Here is a 22140-nt window from a genome sequence, read left to right as displayed (position 1 = left end):
ATACACACTCACATATACACGTACATGCATATACAGATAAATATGCACAAATATACACAAATATACGCAAATATATGAATAGGTAGAGATGTATGTATGTATGCATGTGTGTATATATGCATGCATGTATATGCAGTTTCCTGTGTGTGAATGTACCTGTGAACGTCTATGTGAATATGTGTATATGTATTTCTATGTGTGTACACTCATGTCTGCGCATAACATTAAAGACGTATAGTGTTTCCTCTCTATGAGCGTATACTTGTTACTGGTCTTTTTTTCGGATGTATGTATGTGTGAGTTTGTGTGTGACTTAGTGTGTGGCGAAACATACACAACGTCGCGCGCGCGCACACGTGTGTGGGTGTGTGAAAGTCAAGTGGAACAATTAGCTGTCTATTGTTAGAGCTTGTAAATGAGACAATTTCAGAAGGTTGATGCATGCATCCATTGAACTGTAACATTGTGTGTGTGTGTGAGAGAGAGAGAAAGGGGGGGGGGGGGGAGAGAGAGAGAGAGAGAGAGATGTGGCATAAAGGAGAAAGGTAGACAGAAAAAAGGTAGAGTAGAGGAACGGTGTGAAGCCAAAAAGCAAAAGAGCTAGAAGGTTCAGAAGACGGAGATGGAGAAGAGGAAGACGATTTGAAAAGAGGTGGAAGTTTGTTAGCGACACTAACAACTTGTCTAGAGAATCTCGGTTTTATTTTTAGATTTAGAGGGTAGCAAGAAGAGATAGATCTGAGTGAAGTGGGAGCACGGATCGGAGGTAGAAGGTAGGGTTTAACTAACAGAGAGAGAGAGAAAAGACGGAGCAATTAAGATACACACAGACACTTATATCCGTGTGTATCTGTACGTATACATATGCGTTTATCTATCTATGTGTGTGTGTGTGTGTGTGTGTGTGTGTGTGTGTGTGTGTGTGTGTGTGTGTGTGTGTGTGTGTGTGTGTGTGTTGTGCATGTTTCACTTATGGAATAACTGACCACCACGCATCCCGACTTTTGAGACGATAGACAAAGAAAATAAATAAAGCTTTACGGTCAAACACGAGAATGATGGATTAAGTTTGTATATATTTTTTGCATCTCACTCCCTTTTCTCCTTTGTTCTCTCTTTCTCTGCCTCTTTCTCATCCTCCTTCTCTTCTATCTGCTACCCACATGTGACCCGTAACTGATTTTCTATTTTCTCTGCTTTTTCTGGCTGGTGTCTTTATTTTCCTAGCGTGTTGGTCAACTTTTTCTCCTCTCTTACTAATTCTGTTTTTATATCCATTTGAGGATTTCTTCCAGGCGTTAAATCTATCATTCCTGTATTTGACCGTAAGGCGTTATTTATTGTCTTCGTCTATCGTTTCAAATTACATTTGTCTACTTTCGTACGCCCACTCTGTATTGTTTTGTTCGCTCGATCCCTAATTCTACGCAAATCTTACGTGTGCTGATATACGAAGTTCCCAGTCTTATTGTAAAAGGCACGAAACTGGATATTAGTATTACTGGCCGATAACTGAGGAAGGAGTTGGATCCTTGTGTCTGTTCTACGTTTACGTTTTGTAGTATTTAATGCATTTTTCATATGGAATAACTGAACGCCACACATCTCAACTTTTGTTAACGGTAAGTTCGTATATATTTTTTGCGACTTTAACTTTTCTTTCTTTCTCTCTTGTCGGCATAGGTAAATAAAGTGCCATTTCAGTACTGCAGTTGATCTTTTTCTTCTTCCTACCCTCTCACTCTCCCTCTCATCTTCTCTCTGGAAGAAATCAGCTGTTTTAATCTGTGAAGGAATGCAGCCCACCTAGATTAAAATGTGCATGACACGCACTGGGTATTTACTGACTGAAACAGAAAATGACCCAACGTAAGGTTACATGGAGTCCACCAAACTTTACCTGTCATTCCTCTTTCGTGCTTATAGTCAGCATTAATATAGCAGATTCCAATTCACTATAGCAAATGAGAAAGCACATCTCTGGTCGCCATGCACAGCTATTCAGGGATCACCAGCTTCTAGAACATAGCAGATTCTTTCGTGTCCAGGATAGACAACGAATTAAGAATTTGAGACCTATTATCAGTGGCTGCTGGAAAAGAAAATACTTGTCAGTCAATCGTTATTAGAATAGCCGAGTCCGCCCAACAGACCCAGTTTATCATCAGTGACAACCACAGTAGTTCAACAAGAGCCATCGCAAATCACCTCGAGTTGACGGAGTCCATTGACTGACGGGAAATATACGAGGACATCAGGTGCAAACACTACGCGGAAAAGAAACGATAGTTCAAGTCCTATAAGACACGAGAACTGTATGATGATGTGTCCTCCTGACACTTTTTTGAATTGCTGTGTCTGAGACATTATCGATTAAGAAACCGGCCTGCAGCACCACGATGTTGTTGTGGTGTTATGGATGATAATCAACTGATCCTAGCACATCAGGACCATCATTGAGTCTATAATTGGTCTGGTTCTATGACCCGTTTCTTTGCTATATCTAGTTGCACGCGTGTGAGGGCTTTTCTGGAAGTATCTTTATTTTTTTCTGGTTGGTGTCATTATTTTCCTTCATTTTCCCCTTATCAGACACTGTACAGAGCTTTAGAGTAATGGGATCACTTTCAACTAATTTCCCATAGACGAGAGCCTTGCTTGTTGAAATAGAAAAGGTCTCCAGTGAATGTGGTCCTCACGAAGTAGTATTTAATTATGACTTTTTATGTTCTAAGTTCAAATCCCACCGAGGAAGGCTTTGCAGGGTCGCTAAAATTAAGTAATAGTCATGAGGGCGTGTTTATGTAACTTAAAATGTGTTGCCTGTTCCTCCCCATATTAGATATTATTAGCAAGGCAGAGATTGATAGATAGCAAAATCAGCAGGGTGCCAGATGAAATGGTTTCATTTATTTAGCTATGTGTCCTTACGTTATCCATTCGGTTCACCGGTGGTCGGTAATATAATTATCAGTAATATACAAGATCATATACAATCGACTGAACTCTATCTCGATGTACTCGTGGTTTTGTGTCTATTTAAGAAATCATATTTTGCTATGGCTTAATAAGGATAAGAAAGTTAGTGTCACAATTTTCAGGGCTTCTGTGATGAGTGGGAGAAAGCGAGGAAGTCATCTTAAGAGTGAAGACCTGGTTCGTATGTTTCCAACTGAGAGAAGTCTACACACAAGGAATTCAAAGATGACAAAGTGGTGGTGCTAAACCGTCGATGGAATAGGTCAAACACACACAAAAAGCAACAGCTGAAATGGTAAGTTGTTAAATTACATAAATATCTAGCAACACTTAGCTATAAGGGCTTTTCATTTTGTCTTGGAATACAATCCAGGTTCGATTGATAAATTAAGTACTTATAATATTTTGGTATTAATTCAGTTGACTGAATCCGCTTCTCTTCAAATTAATGCCCGTGTAATGAGTTGTCAGATAAATTCGTTAGTTTTCGTTCTTCTTTTTTTTTTTTTTGCTTGGCACTCCGTCATATGTCGGAAAAGAGGTAAAATTTATACAAGTTTCGAAAAAGCTAAACTTGTAGAAAAAGAAGAATGTAGCTACAAAGAACCCTAAAACATCAGGATAAAAATATTTTTCGTGCTAATTCAATAAAACATTGGGAAGGATTAAAATAAATGATGGGGTGAGGCACGAACAAATTTATCAGACAACCTAATATATATATAATAAATGCTGAGCGGTAATTTCTGACGTCGATAAAAGGCCTAAAAGTTTTCGATTATAGCAGTTCCACTACTTGACTTGTATGTTATTATATTACTCGAACCTCATCGAGATTTAAACGCAGAACATAAAGTGTAAAAATAGTATTGCAAAGCAATGTTTGGCACTCTAGGGCTTCTGCCAAGCCTAACTATTACCAGCCCGACATATTTATCTAAAAATGAACATTATATCGATATTAAGCAGTGGGATAGTTGATTAGTAGACCATTAGAGCGCTGAATAACACTTCTTGCAGTATTTAGTTGCAATTCATTACGTTCTGAGTTCAATTTCCATCGAAGTCAACTTTACCTTTACCATTCCGAGATGGGTAAAATAAAATACTAGTTAAATTAATCAACTGCTCCTCTTTCTTAATTCTGAAACCTTGTATCTACGATAAGGACAATTATTAGTACGGATACACAATTCTTTATCAGGAACCCTTGGAGACAGTTGCGTTCTGAATTTCGGATTTTTTCGGATTTCAGAACAAAAGCCAGTTGCCCCAGATTGTAAACTCGTCGTCAAAACAGACGTTCTGCTATGGTAACGACATTACATGGGAAAAATAGAGATTACAAATATTACAGCTTATTTATAGAGTAATATACTGGTAAATGAAATAGTGGGATAATTAAGATCACAAATAACAAAATACATATAGTGGGATAATTTAAAACAAAAATACACGATTCACAAATACAGGTAGATACATTACCACAATATTTCTGTACAGAGACACATAAATATTCACGCTAATTTGAATAAAGAAAGACTACAAATGGTATTATAGTTTATTCATAAGCTAGAGTCATAAACTGGTTCAAACTAGGATAAATATGCAGCTACATAGATGCTCAAGTGATGAAGTAGCACTACCAGAGAGGGCATTTTTAAAGACTTCTTCAAGTGTCATCTGTTTTATCAGCATAGTTTTCCGTCTTTTTAATTGAGTAAAATCCCATAATCTGTTGCTCACTGATAAATGCACGTTGTTCAAGGCCAGCTATTAACTGATCACAAGTTTTCACCATATCATCTATAGGAATTTTCTCACCTGTGTGCTTTAACAATTTCGTCACCACTCAAGGAATGCACAACAGGGGCATCATTGTTACTGTTATCTATTGGGGTATCTGCAATTCTTTTTGAAAATTTCAGGGCACATTATATAAAAAGTCGCAAGAAACAACACAAAGACAGCAAACAACAAATGCACGTCTTCTCTCTACGAGTGCTGAGTCACACCTGACGCTTGGCAGTAAGTGGTGGCCGACCTGCCGAGCATTACCACGTCATACCTGAGTAAGGCGGGTCACGATGGTCAGCTATTTGCGCTCCACCCTCCACAAAAATAAGTTTGGTTTTTTAAGCTTTTGGGATTTTAGATTTCCGGATAAATGATTGTGTACCTGTAAGACTGAGAATTAGGTGTAGCAAAAATAAATTTCTTTACAGTATTTACTTTCGTCGCAGTCCATGGAGGGCAAGTTGCTTTGCAGCATTGCGTTCTGAGTTCAAATTCCGCCGATGCCGACTGATTTTCATCTTTTCGGGGTCGATAAAATAAGCACCAATTAATCACTGGAGTTGATTTAATCGACTTACTTACTCCCACCTCCCTCTCAAATTTCAGACCTTATGCCTATAGTAGAAAAGGGATTATTATGTACTGTGTCGTATTGGTTAAGCCTGAGAATTACGTAGAGTTTACATGTGTCTGTCGATTACCATCCACTGACACGTTGATCGAATGATTGGATATCTATCGACAAAACTGATAGAAGATTCATCTCATACGTGAAATGGCTACATAAAAGAATCGAAAATCATCGACAGATTCGGTCCGTTGAACCGTAACTTGTGATCTATGATACTTGTCGAAGACTTAAGAGAAAATCTGTTACTGATTTCTTTTGGGTTAGTTTTGATTTACTGGAATTATAGCTTTCTTCAGTTATGAGTTTATTTACATCTAAGACAATTTATAGATATGGTACACCGACCCATTTGTTGACTGGTATTTTATTTTTTATCAAACCCTGGAACAAAAAGTTAATCATGGTAATATCAACATAAAAAGATGTAACGAAAAACAGTAAAATATTTTGTCCAATGCTCTAAGTATTAATCAGACACTCGATTTTGAATGGTCTTCATTGACCAGCGACTCACTCCGTCGGTTACGACAACGAGGGTTTCAATTAATCTGATCAACGGAACAGCCTGCTCGTGAATTTAACGTGTAAGTGGCTGAGCACTTACAAACACGGGTACCCTTAACATAGTTCTCAAGGAGATTTAGCTTGACACAGAATGTAAAAAGGTTGGCCCTTTCAAATACAGGTACTGTTCATTTTTGCCAGTTGAGTGAACTGGAACAATATGAAATAAAATGTCATCATATAAAGAGGAAAGAGATTAAGGATAGATTATTATTAAGGCGGTAGGGTGGCACTATCTCTAGGGCACTGGACAAAATTACCTTGTGGTATTTCTTCCAGCTCTTTACATTCTGACTTCAAGTCCTACCAAGGTCAACTTCTTTAATCTCTCCGGGGCGGGTAAAATAGATCATCAGTCTAACACTGGGGTCAATTTGATCTATTACCCCCACCAATCCAGTTGTAACCCTTGTGCCTGTATTAGATACAGTTAACGACTTGCCTGTTCTATCTATCATATGTGATACACAAGACATATTTCCCTGCCGTCCGTGTATCATATATAATATATATTTCCAATTTTTTTCCCAACAACCCGTGTAACGGGATTTATGAAAGGAAATTTTTATATTACTCGTACATTATGAAACGAAGGCTGACTAAAAATCTGAAAACCAGCATGGATCTTTAGGACAAACTTATGAAAATGATTTAGGCAGTAATTTAATTTACTGAGCAGTAGATTAAAACTGTAGTAAGCCAAACTAAATAGTTTTCGTTGTTGAGTTTCATTTTTCTTAGCCTCGAGTCAACTTAGGTTTTATGAATGGAATTCTAGAGGGATCGAACCGAAGACCACACGGTTGCGAAGCAAATTTTTTTTAATCATTCAACAATGTTGCACAGGATCTAGTTCAAAACGGGGGCACCAGTATTTTCTTAACGAAACACTTTGAAACTTGGGACACTGGTAGAATGTGTCATATAAAACATCTTTTTCTCTTAGTCTTCTTAACAAAAAAACGTACATCGCAAGTTATTTCATGTTAAAGTTGTCGTATTTCTGTAATTTCAACCAATGACTGACGTCCATTCAGCCGAATACATTAAGTGCTGACTACATAAACAAACGATTCTCAAACGATTCTGGTGGTGATAAAATTATTATTTCCTTGTCAAACAATGGCTGAAGCATATTGGCAGTAGCTAATAAACCTTTCTATTATAGGCACAAGGCCTGGTTTTTGAGGTAAGGAGCAAGTCAATTAGGGTTAGGGTGAGGAAAAACGAACACACGTGTGTTGCCTCTCTGCAAAATGTCAGAAGTAATGGAGATTAAATACGCTTTACACCGCTTAAACTGCCAAAGGAGTAACTGTAAACAGCTGAATATTTGTCAGTGATTGGTTGAAATTATCGAAATAAGACAATTTTTTACATGAAATTAATTCGAATACAAAAATTTTTTTCTGTTCTATAACACAAAATAGATAAGTATACGAAGTTTGAAAGTCTTTCGGTACCAAAAACACTACATAAAACATAAATGAAAACTGGTGCCCCCGTTTTGAATTAGATCCGTTGCACATATGAGGTACCATTTCCATAGGAATATTTCATGTTCCCAGTTTAGAGCCTTACCATACAAGGTTTTAGCTGTCACCGTATTCGATAAAGCAAGCACCAATAACAAGTTGGGGTTTATAGAGCGAATTATACTAAAATTTCATTTAGTGTCAACGTATCTGTAATTTGTTTTGGAGGATCCATTTCGATAAATGCACTCTACCATACATTCGAGATGGCTAACACCTTTTAAGTGATATGTAGTAGACAGAAAAAATATATATGCGTGTGTTTGTGAGCACACATAAAATCAAAATACATATACATACGGTGAGTGTATGTACTTTCGAAGTGACAGGCCACATTTTTGCACTTATATAGCCGGAATTTTGCATTAGTTTATGTAACTTTTAGGTTCTTTATTTGTTTGTTATTGGATTTTTTCACACATTTTATTAACTGTTTTCTGAATTACTTGAATTTAAATACGTCTGAGTAAGCCAACATTTCCGGATCAACTTAAGATTGTTAACATCTTTCGAAAAAATTTACCAAACATATAGCGAATTCAAATGATTGTATTCGTTAGAAGTGTTTATAAAGCCAAGGATGTCATATATATATATATAATGTGTGTGTGTAACTTTGAAACTTCGGCAGACTTGAGATAAATCGTTTTTAATGAAGAAAATCGAAGTAGATAAGAGTGTTTTAAACTCAATTTACACGGTATTATAGCTTTATCTACTTCATGTTTTACCGTTAAAATCGATTTATCTAAGTTCATAATGCCGTGACGGTTATATACACATGCATTCCTTTCTCCATTTTTCTCTCCTTCTCTGTTCTTTCTTTCTGAAGACGAGTGTACACACGAAACGTAGAAGAGTTTGTTCTTTTTTCTTTTTCCTGGGTGTAAACCTAATACACTCTTTCTTTCTTTTTTAACTCTTTACCTTGTCTTCGTGTTATATTCTTTTGCACTAATATATATATGTATGTGTGCGTGTGTGTGTGTGTGTGTGTGTGTGTAAGTAAGACTAGGCTGAGACTTTAAAGCTATTTACTGAGGTAACTTTCAACGCCATACATTCCATATACATGTTGGATAAGAGATCAACTAGTACAGTTTACGTACAATTTTGTACAGTTCGATGTGGCTGCCATTTGTTGCCCTACACACATATAATCGATACTTCAGTCGGATGAGAAAAGATTAATTTTCGGACATACTGTGTATATGTCTGTGTGTGTGTGTGTGTGTGTGTGATTTTAATGACCCATCATAGCTGTCACTCACAGGGAAGTATGACGTGATAGCTTGTACCATACTTTCGCTAGTTGTTTTAGGTATTCATAGAGTCACGAGCAGATATAGAAACTTTTTCGATCCTCCCGTTCTTTACCCAGAGAAACATCCAGCTGAAGTCCACTTGACTGAAAGACATTTTCAACTGAAAAGACTGGAGTAACTTAAAATGAAGTGCCTGGCTTAAGGAGACAACGCTCAGTCCAGGAATCGAATCCATCATGTTATGACTATGAACACTTCATCTTAACGACTAGACATTATATATGTAATTTTTCTACTCGAAGCACAAGGCCCGAAATTTCTGTTGAGAGAGCCAGTCGATTAGATCTATCCCAGTACGCAACTGGTACTTAATTTATTGATTTCATTCAGGACGAAAGGCAAAGTCGACCTTGGCGGAATTTGAACTCAGAACGTAAAGACAGACGAAATACCAATTTCTTTATTGCCCACCAAGGGTTAAACATAGAAATGGACGGAACAACTGATGGGATCAGTAATGCAATATGATTTTACATAAAATGTAACTTTTAAAAATTAAATGAAATATATGAAAAATCGAATGAAATTAACAATACAGGGACAAAACAAATGAAGCGATGATCAGGCCACGCTCCGACCCCACAAGCCCCGATCTGTTTGCTGGTACCTTTCTTGTTCTCTTGTTCTCTTGCACACACAACACTCGTACAACATGCTTCCATCTATTTTGGAACGTACACTCCGACAGACATCTCTTCTCCAGCCACACCTTCCTTTTCAAATGAAAAGAAAAAAAATGATCATAAATTGTGACCAGAGATAAAGTTGCCTGTCTTAATTCCTTTTATCCTAGTCTTCCATACTGTCTCTTTCGCTATTGCTACAATTCTTACCTTCGTTTGTTAAAACTCCAGGTAGGTCAATTTGTATAATTGACTCAGTCGACAGCTGTGCTCATCCTTCGCCGGACAACAGGTATTCAACATAACCCCACATTTCAGATATCTCCGGACATTGAACATTAGCGTGTGGGACGGTTTCCCTCTCCCTCACCCCACCCCCGCATCTTGGACAGGTCGGCGACTGACGCTTACCGTGTCTTGCGAGCTTATCCCAAACGGGCAAGGCACCTCTGTAGTATTGCCAGGTTAAGGACTTTTGGAAGTTTTCTGTTTTTCTTCTAGTAGTAATTTCTCCGGTGGTTGTATTTTAACCACGTTAACATTTATTTGCATCATTTTACTGTATTTCATAAAATCACACTTATTCGTCGAAAGCAGCCGGGTTCCACCCCCAGCTGCCAACGCAAAACTTTTTTTCTTCCTTGTTTGGATGCTAGGTGCATCAATTATTCTTTTGGACACAATATTTTTGTTTTTTGGCAAACTCGGGAATTCCTCTAGTGAAAGTTCTGACGATCTTTCAGACATATCTCCAAACAACTCATACATTTTGTTATACTTTTTTGCAACGGGGTGGTTACATTTATCCAGTTTTTCACTTTTACGTTCAACGTCATGTAAACATTTTAACGGTGTGTAACTCAAAAAATTCAAACACTCCCGTTACCTTTCTTCCATTAACCATTGTTACGTCCGTCCTTAACAACTGCAGATAATCAGGTCTAGGGGGTGGTGTCTCCACCAACCATATCCGTTTCGTTTTTATTATATTTTCACCAAGTTCTTTTATGCACTCGAAGCATCTTTCCTCAAGTGTCAAAATGCATTTTTCAGCACATTTCTCTGGCATTTTCACTCTTATTATTTCTTTTAACCTCTCGACTTTTCTCTCCATCTGCTCGCAATTCTCGTACTTTGTATTTCACATCTTTCTCTGTTCTCTCCTCCTCTTCTTGTACATTATTAGTTTCTGGCTCTTCCATCTCTCCTTTGTTTTCTGTTGACCGTTCCTTTGACTTATTTTTCCTTCGCTTTTTAGGGTTAGTGGCTCCATTTTCGTTCTTCTCCTTCGTTTTCTGTTTCACACTTCTGTCTCTCTTTTATTTCCTCAGTGTGGTCTACAATTCTTTCCTCCTCTGTTTGTGCTTTCTCTTGTTGTGGCTGTGTGAACTCATATAGGGGGCATTTGGTCTTCATATGACCTCTCTCCCCGCATCTATAACAATTTGGTTTTCTTCCCTCGACTACGACATTCAACGTTTTCTCGTGTTTGGAGTATTATATCTTGATTCAAATATCTTTGCTGCTACGTCTGTGTGAGTTCTTTTACGTCTGTTATTGTGAGACATTTTTGTAACTGTTTGTTTAACAGTAGTTTTTCGCCCTACGGGGCAGGAAAATACCATTCATTTGTCTTGGCGACAAGAATTTTTTCTGTTATTTTTGTCTTTTTGACAAAATGGCGACAGCCGAAAGCAACGCTCCCATTCAGGGAGAAAGTATGCCAAAGCAAAGTTTTTCTCAGGCTGTTGGTGGAAGCACCATTGAACTGAAAATTGTAAAAGAGAGTCTGTACGCGTTCAGGAAGTACATACAAAAGGTGGATGGTGAAACCAAATTGATTCCACCACCCGAGACTGTCAATGCCCGAAAGGAAAAGATAGTAGTATACAAGGTATACAATATAAAAGAAAAAAAAATCACGGAGGTTCGTAACGAACTGGTCGAGAGGTGTCTGGCGCCAATATGGCCAAAGGTCCGCCACGTCAACTGCGGAGTACGAAGTGCAACGGTTGAGGTGCACTTCGACTCGGCTGAAGTGGCGAGGGAGGTCTCGACGGAGACGTTAAAAAACGATGTAATCATGTTGCTGCCCACTTACATGGGAAAAAGAACAGCACGGGTGACCATTGAGGACATACCTTTCAGATACGACGTAATGTGGGCGGCAGCAGCGGTTATATTCGACGTCGAGGAGAAAATAAATATTCTAAGCATGAAGAGGAAGGAAGCGACCAGATGGAGAGGTCAGACGTTGGAAATTCTAGTCCAAGCTGAGAACAGCACATTCGAGAATTTGCCTGATAGGGTGTTTGTGGGGGAGGGGCATACCATCCGCGTGTCGGTGGAGGGACGTCGACCCAGATGTTTCAAGTGTGGGCAGAAGGGTCACGTCCGCTCGGCCTGTATAAAAACAAAGCCAAACACCGTTAAAACGAGTGACGCCCCTCCTCCGAAAGCGGACGAGGAAGAAAAAGAAAAAGGCAAAGCAGTCACCATCGAAGTGGAGAGTGGAAACACGGTAGAAGGAAAAAAACAGCAAGAAAAAGAACAAGAGAGAGAAAAAATAGTTGCCGTAGTGGAGAACGAAACGGAAAAGATGGAGTTCCAAACTGCGAGCTACAAAAGGAAGAAACAACACGCGCCAGAGTCCCCTCCCCAAACAAAAAAAAAACCTCTGCACAGACAGAGGAAAAAAAAACAACTTCCCACCCTTACCCCGCTGGCAAAACGCTGATAGGACAGAGGTTCAAGCCCCCCACCCCTCAACCTGCATTGAAAGGTTTTTAAAATAATGAAAAAATAGTGGCGATAGACACAAAAAATGAAAAAGTGGTGAAGTATATCAAAGCCCACCCAAGGGTAAGATATTTCAAGAGCGGCACAGAGGACGCTCAATACAGATATGCAAAGGTCTCAGAAGAAGACTTTGCAGAAAGACTGTTTCAGGAACACGTTAGAAACAAACTAATAATTGACGTCTCCAACGACGTAAAAGAGGGCAGATTGATTGTCAGCCCGGCAGCCACCCCAAACCAGAGCCCGGTGGCAACCCCGAGAAAGAGCCCAGCAGAAACGGAAGGAGGAGGGGAGGTTGGCAGACAAAAAGTGCCATGCTCCCTCTCACAACCGTAAGTCCTCATTTTCTACCTTTATTTTTTCAATGATTAAGTTGGGTAGTTTAAATGTGCGTGGAATGGGGTCGAAATGGAAACAGGCTTGTTTTCTGCACGACCTCATTTCACATAGAATAGATGTGGCTGTAATAACCGAGTCCAAGATGAAGGGACCTGAAGCGTTCTCGCCCCTCCTCAATGGTTACGAGAAATTTATTTCTCCGAGCCGGAGGGGAGGTGCAGGCGTGGCAGTCCTCATCAAGAAAAACTTGGATTTGCAGATACGTACTGTCTTTCTGGACCCAGAAGGTAGGCTGGTCGTCCTAGATGTGACACACGAAAGTAAGCAGTCCTTCAGGTTGGTGGCTGTCTATGCTCCTAACGGACACAGGCAGTCGGATTTTTTTCGGAACCTGGAGTACTTTCTATTGACGTCTAAAACCATAGTATTGTTAGGGGACTTCAACACTATTCTCGATGCGCGAGTTGATAGTGTAGGCTCCGCTGATAGGAAAGGAAATTCTTGCCTCAAAGGTCTACTAGAGAGCTTTAATCTAGTAGACCGTTACCGACTGGATGAGCCGAGCGTTCCACAGTGGACGTGGAGTAACAACGACGGCTCACGCAGATCGTATATAGATAGAATATTTGTTAAGGAAAGAGATAAGAATAGTTTTAGCTGTCCACATTTTTGCATTGTGCCTTACTCGGATCACAAACTTGTGACGTGTGAGGTGCATATAGATAAGTGTCATAGACAGGGACCCGGGTATTGGAAAATGAACAAGTCTATTTTGACTTGTGTAGCTTTTCGTACCCGGATTAAGGAGTTAGTGCAGAGGGCATTATGTGGCACCATCATTAATAATAGATGGTGGCACGCCCTCAAGAGAGCCATACGACTTGAGTCCATTAGATTTAGCAATCAGCTAAGTTTAGATAGGACTAGAATAGAGGGTGACTTAGTCAGGAGTCTAGATGAGGCAATGGAATCTGGCACCGCATCCAGAGTGACGGCGGCGAGAACGGTCTTGTATCGTCACCTCAATGCCAAACATGAAGGATGCCGAGTCAGAGCTAAGTTACGCGCTGGGAAACGAGAAGGTATCAACGCAGCCAGATGGGCTCGCCATGTGGAGAGTCAGAAGGGCAAGAAGTCCTGCATTGGGTCTTTAACTGACGGGCAGGGACGCAGGATCTATGGACAGGAGGAGATGCAAAAGGCCCTTCACCAGCATTTTGCTCGGGTGTTCGGGGAGAGCGGTCCGCTTGGGCGTGGGGAGCCCTTAAGGGACTTCCTAGCTGGCGGGCCTCGACTCTCGGCGCGCGAGGATGAATACTGTGAAGGCCTGATCACTCCCGCGGAGGTAAGAGAGGTGCTGGCCGAGTGCGCTGGGGAAAAGTCTCCGGGACTGGATGGTCTGCCCTACGAGTTTTACCGAGCAATGCCGGACTTGTTTGGGGAGATTCTGGCAGGCGTCTATGCAAACTGGCAGCAGAATGGGAGAATTCCCAGTTCTGTAAGCCGGGGAGTTGTGACGCTGATACAGAAGGACCCAAGCAAGGGGGATAGCATTAGTAACTATAGGCCCATAACTCTACTCAACGTAGAGCTAAAGATTTTGGCCAAGGTGTTAGCTAAAAGGTTGACGGCGGTCGTGGAGAAGCTTGTCGGGAAGGCACAGACCTGTGCAATCCCAGGCAGGTCGATCCAAGACAATCTTCACCTTCTCCGCTACACCTTAGACAGGGTTGGGAAATTAGCCGGCAAAGGAGGGGCAGTGGTCCACTTAGACCAAAGTAAAGCATTCGATAGGGTCGACCATCGGTACCTGGAGGCCGTCCTCGAAGCGGCTGGGATAGGCCCGGGCTTTCGCGGGTGGATCTCCGCTATGTACAGCGGCATTAAGTCCACCGTCCAGATAAACGGTTACCTAACGGAGCCGTTTTCGATCAGGCGGTCTGTTCGTCAAGGGTGCCCCTTGTCTCCGGTCCTGTATGTTTTGGCCCTGGAGCCATTGCTGCGGAGGCTGGAGAAGTTGGGTGGCAACCCTAATGAGATCGGATGCGGTAAGTTTACTTCTGCGTATGCGGACGACGTCGCTCTCATCGTGTCTGAGGAAGCACAACTACCTCGAGTAGAAGATGCTCTCCGAAGATACGAAGCGGTGGCAGGAGCAAAAGTTAACAAGGACAAGTCCATCGGTCTGCGCCTCGGCACCTGGAGGAACAGGCCGTTATCGTCCAGTGTCGTTGGACACTGGACAGATGGTCCTGTTAAGTTGCTTGGAGTCTGGTTCGGTTCAGACTCAGACGGAGAAGAATTGGAGCGAGGTAGTAAACAAGGTGGAGGCCATAATCCGGAAGTGGTCCGGGCGGTCTCTGTCCTTGAAGGGTAGAGCGGAGGTGGTGCAGATGTTTATAGCATCTGTAATCACCTACCGCCTGTCCGTTGTGCCTTGCCCCGATTTTTGGCTAAACAAGCTGGTACGACTCCTCTTCCGCTTTTTGTGGAGGGGGGGAAAGCCACTTGTGAGGCGCTCCGTATGCTGCCAGGAACCGCTAAAGGGTGGTTTGGGGATGCCCTGGCTAATGATGCGCAGACATGCGTTGAGGCTGAGACATCTCTGGTGCCACCTGGAGGGTGATAAGGTGTGGAGTCCGTTGGCGGAGGAGTTCTTGCCGCGACCGGCCTCGCTGGAACGATTTAAACCCGGTCTCATTAGAAGATGTAATCTGACTTTATGGCAGAAGGAGTGCCGTCAGGCACTCTGGTCTATCCACAAGACGGGCAAGGCTGGCTGCGGGAATACCACCTCGGTATTCTACAGACGGCTAGTGGAGGAGGGAAACGATGACGTCTTAGGAGGGGCTCTGGGGTTCGACGAGAACCAACTCGCCAACCTGTTTCGTAAGACCTTCAAGCCAGAGTACTTGGATAATTTCCAAAAATCTCTGACTTGGCAGAGTTACAGGAATGCTCTACCTGTTCGCGAAAAGTTATCCAGGCACGGTTTAGCAGTGCCACCGACATGTCCAAGATGCGAGCAGGACAGTGAAACTGTCCAGCACGCTCTCGTACATTGTCGGAAGCTCTCCGGCTTGATGATTTACGTGGAACACGTGTTGTCGCATTTTGGGACGAGTACAGCTGTCGGCTGAGTCTATGATAAAGATGATACCGCCAACTGGACTATCAAAGGAAGGTGAGGCTTGTTTTCTCTGTACGGTAGCAGTATTGAAAGAGTGTATATGGAGGACGAGAATGGAAGGCATCGTGACAGGGTCCTACATATCCGGCCCTGGATTGCTGTTCTACTTCAGATATCACCTGAAGAGCAAGATATGGCTGGAAAAGAGAACCCTGTCAGAGAAAGTATATGAACGAAGATGGAAGGAAGTAGTGAAAAAGGTGGGTGTAAGTCACCCAAACTAATCATTGAGAAAATAAAAGGCAAACTGCTGGGCCTTATAGGCTGCCGGGTTGAAAAACCCAATCTCCCCTTCTTTTTATAGACATACATGTGTGTAGGTGTATGTATGGGTATGTGTGTGTGTGTGTGTATGTATGTATGTATGTATGTATGTATGTATGTATATGTGTGTATATATATATATGTTTATATAGATGTGTGTGGGTATGCATGCATATGTATGTCTGAATATTCAAAGTCATCGTTTTTTAAATTTTATAAAAACATCGTAAAATTTTTTTAAAAAGAACTCATACATTTTGTACATCTGTTTGTAATTGTCTTTGTATCATCTATGTAAATTAGATCCATAGTGATCATAATAAAAAATTTACGACATTTAACGCTTTCTCGTCCTCCACTTCTATCTGGTAGGGAATTCTTTCTATGTCCTCGAATGTGGCAAAAAGCCACATTTCGAGTCCAAATCCCCACCATTTGCATACTTTTGTTTTCGCCACTGGTCCCAATTCCGGCTCCTCCTTGGTTGCAGCCAGCACTGTTGCAACCAACCACTCTGGTTTAATATCTAGTGTATCTCTGGGAATTCGTATTTTTACACTTCTTCCTCTATAGCTTGGTAGCAATGCTATTTTCTCACTTCTTAATATGTTGGTTGCATGCTTGGTTGCCTCTTCTATAGTGGCGAACCTCACCTCAACCTTACCTAACTTTCTTCCTCTGTTGATGTACGTGGCATCATTGACAATTTCACCCAGGCACTCCTCGATTTCTTCTTCCGTCACCATTTCAATTTTACCGGTTTCCACAGCCTGTGTACGATACACTACTGTCCTCAGAATTTTATTTTCTTTAGTCTCTTTTGGGGGACATAATTTGTACGAGTCTCCCTCAACTTCTATCAAATTCATGCTTCTGGTCACCTCCTCCATATCCAACTTGATTAACTTGGTTTCCAGCGGCACTGGCTTCCTCACCGCAGTGGCCTTGGCGTAGCTCTCCATACTGGAGACACTACCACTTGCCACAGCTGGTAAAAATGCAGCAGCTCACTTGAAATGCAACCGTAATAATTCCACAAAAATCACCATTATTCACCGAGACAGTTTTCACAAAGTAACACAACAGTATTCACAATAATTCACAGAGCCGTTATACCGCGAAGCATTTCGCCCGGCGTTCCATCGCTTGTGCCAGCTCGTCTCCTTAATCACCGATTAATATTTGCTTCCTCGTCTATGTATATAATAGTTTATTGTGTACAATAAGGCGCGTGGCTTAGTGGTTGGGGTATCCAGCTCACGATCGTTTGGTTGTCAGTTCAATTTCCGGCAATGCGTTGTGTCCTTGAGCAAGACGCTTTATTTCACGTTGCTCCAGTCCACTCAGCTGGCGAAAGTGAATGGTACCTGTATTTCAAAGGGCCAGTCTTGTCACACTGTGTCACACTGACACGTGTCTGTGGAGTACTCAACCATTTGCACGTTAATTTCACGTGCAGTCTGTTCCAGTGATCGGATCAACTGGAACACTCGTCACCGTAGCCAACAGTGCCAGTGAGTTATGCACAATAAGCATCTGTTTTTTTTTTTTTAATCTTTAAAAACCAAATATTATTTGTTATATGAATGTTATACATCACGCGCTCCCTGAATTTTAATCTGCTGGGGACAAGTGCAAACTTTTAGCCGTAGGTAAAGCCGTGTGGTTAAGAAATTCACTTTGCAACTACTTGGTTTTGGGTTCAGATCTGTTGCTTGGTACCTTGGGCAAGTAAGTATCTGCTATATTAATCCAGGGTCGATTGATGCATTGTGAATGACAACCACTTTGAGTAGTTGTCAGAAACCAGTTGCATATATGCATTTGTGGTGTGTGTGTGTGTGTGTGTGTGCTTGTTTCTCACCGCTTGATAACCAGCGTTTCTTTATTTTCCAGTAATGTAACGGTTTGGTAAAAAATATAAAAGAGACCGATATAATAAGTACTAAACTTTATAAAAACACAGTAGTGAGGTCCATCTGTTCAAGTAAACATTCTAAGGCGTTGCTCCAATTCGACGAAAACTTCCATTACTAAAACAAATAAAATAAAGAATTAATTTCCTTTGTGAATATTTTTCTCTAATTGTCACAACTCTGGAAATGACAGATATCTGCTTCGCTGATGAGATCAGACCATGTCCAAGAATTGTTTCCTCAAGTGGAAAAAAAAAATTTTAATATTATTAGTCATTGATTAACTCATTTTTCTTCTCTACATAATCACTTCTTTTTATCATTATCTATTTATGTGTATATCTAGCTGTCTTCTCACATAATTATTTCTCTTAAAGTTTTAATGCTCACCGCATTAAATATCTTAAAACTAACGTAACTAGATATATATATATATATCTAGCTGCTTCACTGCATTGTTTTAAGTTAGCGCTTTAATGTTCTCTATTAGTTTAACGCATTTGTTAATGCACTCTAAATAAAATAGGTAAATATTAACTAGCTATCTGATATCGAGCTGCCTCATACATGCTTTCCACGTTAAATTTTTCAATACTAGCTTCTCTAGGTATTTGCAAATCTAGCTACTTCATATCTTTTTATTTGTTTCAGTCGCTGGATGAATCGACCCCAATAATCAATCTTCTAAAGTCTGGTACTTATTCTCTCAGTCTTTTGCCGAACTGCTAAGTTATCAACACGTCAAACGGGGAAGGAGAAAACACAAAGACACACATACGCGAAGGGTTTCCACACAGTTTCCATGAACCCCAATTCACTCACAAGAAATTGGTTGATAGTGGAACTGAACCTGAAACGACGTGGTTGCAAAGAGATCTCCTAAACCACACAACCATACCATATTTAGTTTCAGTTAACTTTTCCGTCCTCCCTACATTGTTGACATTTAGCATAATTAGTTATTTATATCTAGCTACGTCACCACATATTTCTAGCTGACTTTTCAATTTTGCCTACATTAAAGTTAGCTCGAAGTTATCAATCTGCCCGTCATTGACTAACGTTACTTTTCCTTTTACTATAAACCTGAATATACAGGGTAGCTCTAAACTCTGGACGCATAGGAAAAAATGACAAACTCGTATTTAATATGAATATCAGTGATATTTTATATATTCAGACTTCATTATTACTTTATACTTTGTTTATTGTTGGGGTCATTAAATAAGCTTTTGTTTCCAATTCATATGAAACCATACAAGGCGGCAAGCTGGTAAACACGTTAGCGAGTCGGACAAAAGGTTTATCGGAATTTCTTCGGCTGTTTACGTTCTAGGTTCTAATTCTGTCCAGGTCGACTATGCCTTTGATTTTTTTGTGGAGGGTCATAAAAAGTAAGTACCAGTCGAATATTGGGGCCGATGTAATCGGCTTACGCCTTCTTTTAAAATTGCTTACACTTGTGTCAAAATTTGGAACCACTTATGAATCCATTTCAGTATTGTTTGTTGTTGACGTTTATCTCCAGGACAGTCCTGGTCGAATTGTCCAAAGATCAAATGTATTGTGGTCATTGCGTCTTTTAAAAGATGTGTCGAACTGTGTTAACTATTTTCCACTTTTGTGACATAATATGGGAGATATAAACGACAAAGTTGAGTTCAACAAGGATTTGAAAATAGGCCTCTGTATAATTGCCAAGGTCGGAATTGTATGGATTTGAACTGTCAATGTTTTGGATTTAGTATTCATTACTACTATTACACTGGAACTCAAAATAATTACGCAGAAAATTACCAAATCCAAGCAATGGCTTAATCAAAGCATATGATAATATAAAAAGCAAAAATATGTTCTTGCCGACCGAGCTCTTCCACTCACTTGTGTAAATGGGTGTGTTGCTTATAAAGTTTTGTGTATCACTTCTTCACTAGATTCCCGTTACAAAGAATCCCACCTTTCAATCACATACAAAACGGGTTTACTTCGCGAATCTCCAAAATATAATTAAAAATACAAAAAAATGTATTGCAGTGAACGAATAAAATGTGTTTCAAGAATGGTGCACGGGCGAATCTAAAGTTTAGGCTTCAGCAAAGCTCTTCCCAGTAACATTCAATCTACGGGAAAGTAACCTCGTTCTTTCTTTTTAAAGAGACCATATTTCTCTCAATACTTGTGACGAAGTAGCTTGCAGCTAAAACTTTTATTTCATTTCTAACCATTCTAATTCCAATGTCATACGCAAGAATTTTTGAAAGTAATTTTATTCCCCCCGCCCCGCACTTTCTCTCTCTTTCAATTTTTCTCTCTGTTTACGCAGAATATTTTACTAAGATTTCACTAAAAAAAAAAAAAAAAAAAAAATGCGGATATTAATTTCTTTCAAAGATTACATTTTAGTTTCTATTTATTCTCAACGTTGAAGTTGCTTACATGTACTCATTGTTTAAAGTCTTCTTTTGTTTGCCTCCATTGAAATTGTGTGAAAGGCTGAAAAATAATAATTTATTCGTCTTTCATTCATTTATTCATTTATTTTTTTAAAAAGCATTTCTGTCTTTCTTTATAACGTTATCATTTAACATTCAACTTTGTTGTGACCTGCAAAAAAAAAAAAAAAAAAAAAAAAAAGGAGTAAAATTAAGCAAAGCTAGCAAGTCCAAAATGCTTGCAATTGTCAGCTACGTCATTCTCTAAAGAATCTGCAGAAAAGGGGTTACAATTGTATTAATCATCTCATCTTTCTGCCGCAAGGGATGCTTTCTTTCTTCAAATATTCTAGCTCAACGTTTAACCTGCTTAATATTGCTACTCTTGCTACTATACGCTTTTCTGCTTCTCGCCACATATAATGCAGCATCAGTCCCGTATTCTTCATCCTTCTGTATCGATCTGGGTGTGTGTGCATATATATATATATATATATATATATTGATAGGAAGGACAACAAAAGAAAGAAAGAGACCTCGATATTATGTAAGTAGAGGAATTCATCCGTAAAAATAGAGCCGGATAACTGAAGAGATGTTGGCGTGGGCTCCCACCCCGGCATCCGAAACTCGGAGTTTTATCATGCCTACCGAATAAGTGTCGCATATTTTTACAGATATATATATATATATATATATATATATATATATATATATATATATCGATGGGTATGTGCATACGTGTGTGTGTGTGTTTGCGTATATATATATATCGTTGTATGTACGTGTGTGTGTGTGTTTGATGAGAGAGAATGGGGTATCACGCAGTGGAGCTGAACCCGGAACCATGTGGCTGGGAAGCAGAAGGCTGAACACAGACACAATGATGATGATGAAATGAAAAAAGATGTGGCTGGTGGGGCAAGCAGCCAACGCCCTCCGATTGTTACTTCCCGATAACATTGTTCTTTTTAAAAAAAAACACAAATGAGGTGTTGAACCTGTTACAATAATTACAAATTGAGGCGCTGAGCCTCTTATCAATAAAAAAAGTTCAGAAAATATTCAACTTGAGACGGTAAGCCTCTTACCAATCCACTGTTTGGGTGGGACAATCTCCTACCCCAACACAGTGTTGTTTGTCTTTTTTTGCCATTTTTTGTTTTTTGGAAAAAAGTTCCCAAAAAACAGAAGTTCACAGAGTTTTAAAAAACTGCAAGAAGGCAAGAAACAGTTCCAAACCACAGCAAATTCTTCTGGCCGTCTTGGTACTCCTGGCCAACTCGGTAAGCCTCTTGGTAAGGGCACAAAACAGTCACAAAAACTGGTAAAAAATAAGCACAATTATAGAAGGAGGGATACGCCCCACAATACGCACTTCTCACCGCTAAGTGAGACTTTAAACACAACCACAGGCAGACAAATGCGTGGAACGCAGTGGAGATTTCTTGTTCGACAAAAATAAATACGAGCAACAAACCCCCACTGAATCCCCTCCCCCCAAAACAACAAATGTCTTACCTTGTAGTTGTGCTTTACTCGTTCAATAATTCACGACGTTGGTGTACAGCAACGTGATTCCTAGAAGTGCAAAGAAAACACTGAGTGAGAGGTGACGCCACCCTTCCTGCGCTTGTGTGAAAACTTTCGCGCGGATAGGCCGCGTCAGTTCCCGGTTGTGATGTCTAGTGTGCACTCGTAGGACTGTTGTTCTCATGCAAGATCTAGCAGCATCAAGTTTTGCGA

General features: G+C 40.2%; 1 long non-coding RNA gene across 1 annotated transcript; it reads left to right on the top strand.

The window, feature by feature from the left end:
• The first annotated feature begins 2538 nt into the window (after positions 1-2538).
• Positions 2539-19172, top strand: LOC149136102 (uncharacterized). Its single transcript, XR_016241332.1, has 2 exons — positions 2539-3274; positions 18614-19172. It is a non-coding gene; the product is annotated as an uncharacterized LOC149136102 (long non-coding RNA).
• Positions 19173-22140: the final 2968 nt, after the last annotated feature.

Source organism: Octopus bimaculoides, chromosome 4, assembly GCF_046866305.1.
Source record: "Octopus bimaculoides isolate indiv1 chromosome 4, ASM4686630v1, whole genome shotgun sequence".
In the NCBI taxonomy this organism is placed as follows: Eukaryota; Metazoa; Mollusca; class Cephalopoda; order Octopoda; family Octopodidae; genus Octopus; species Octopus bimaculoides.
This window is presented reverse-complemented; position numbering and strand designations above follow the sequence as displayed.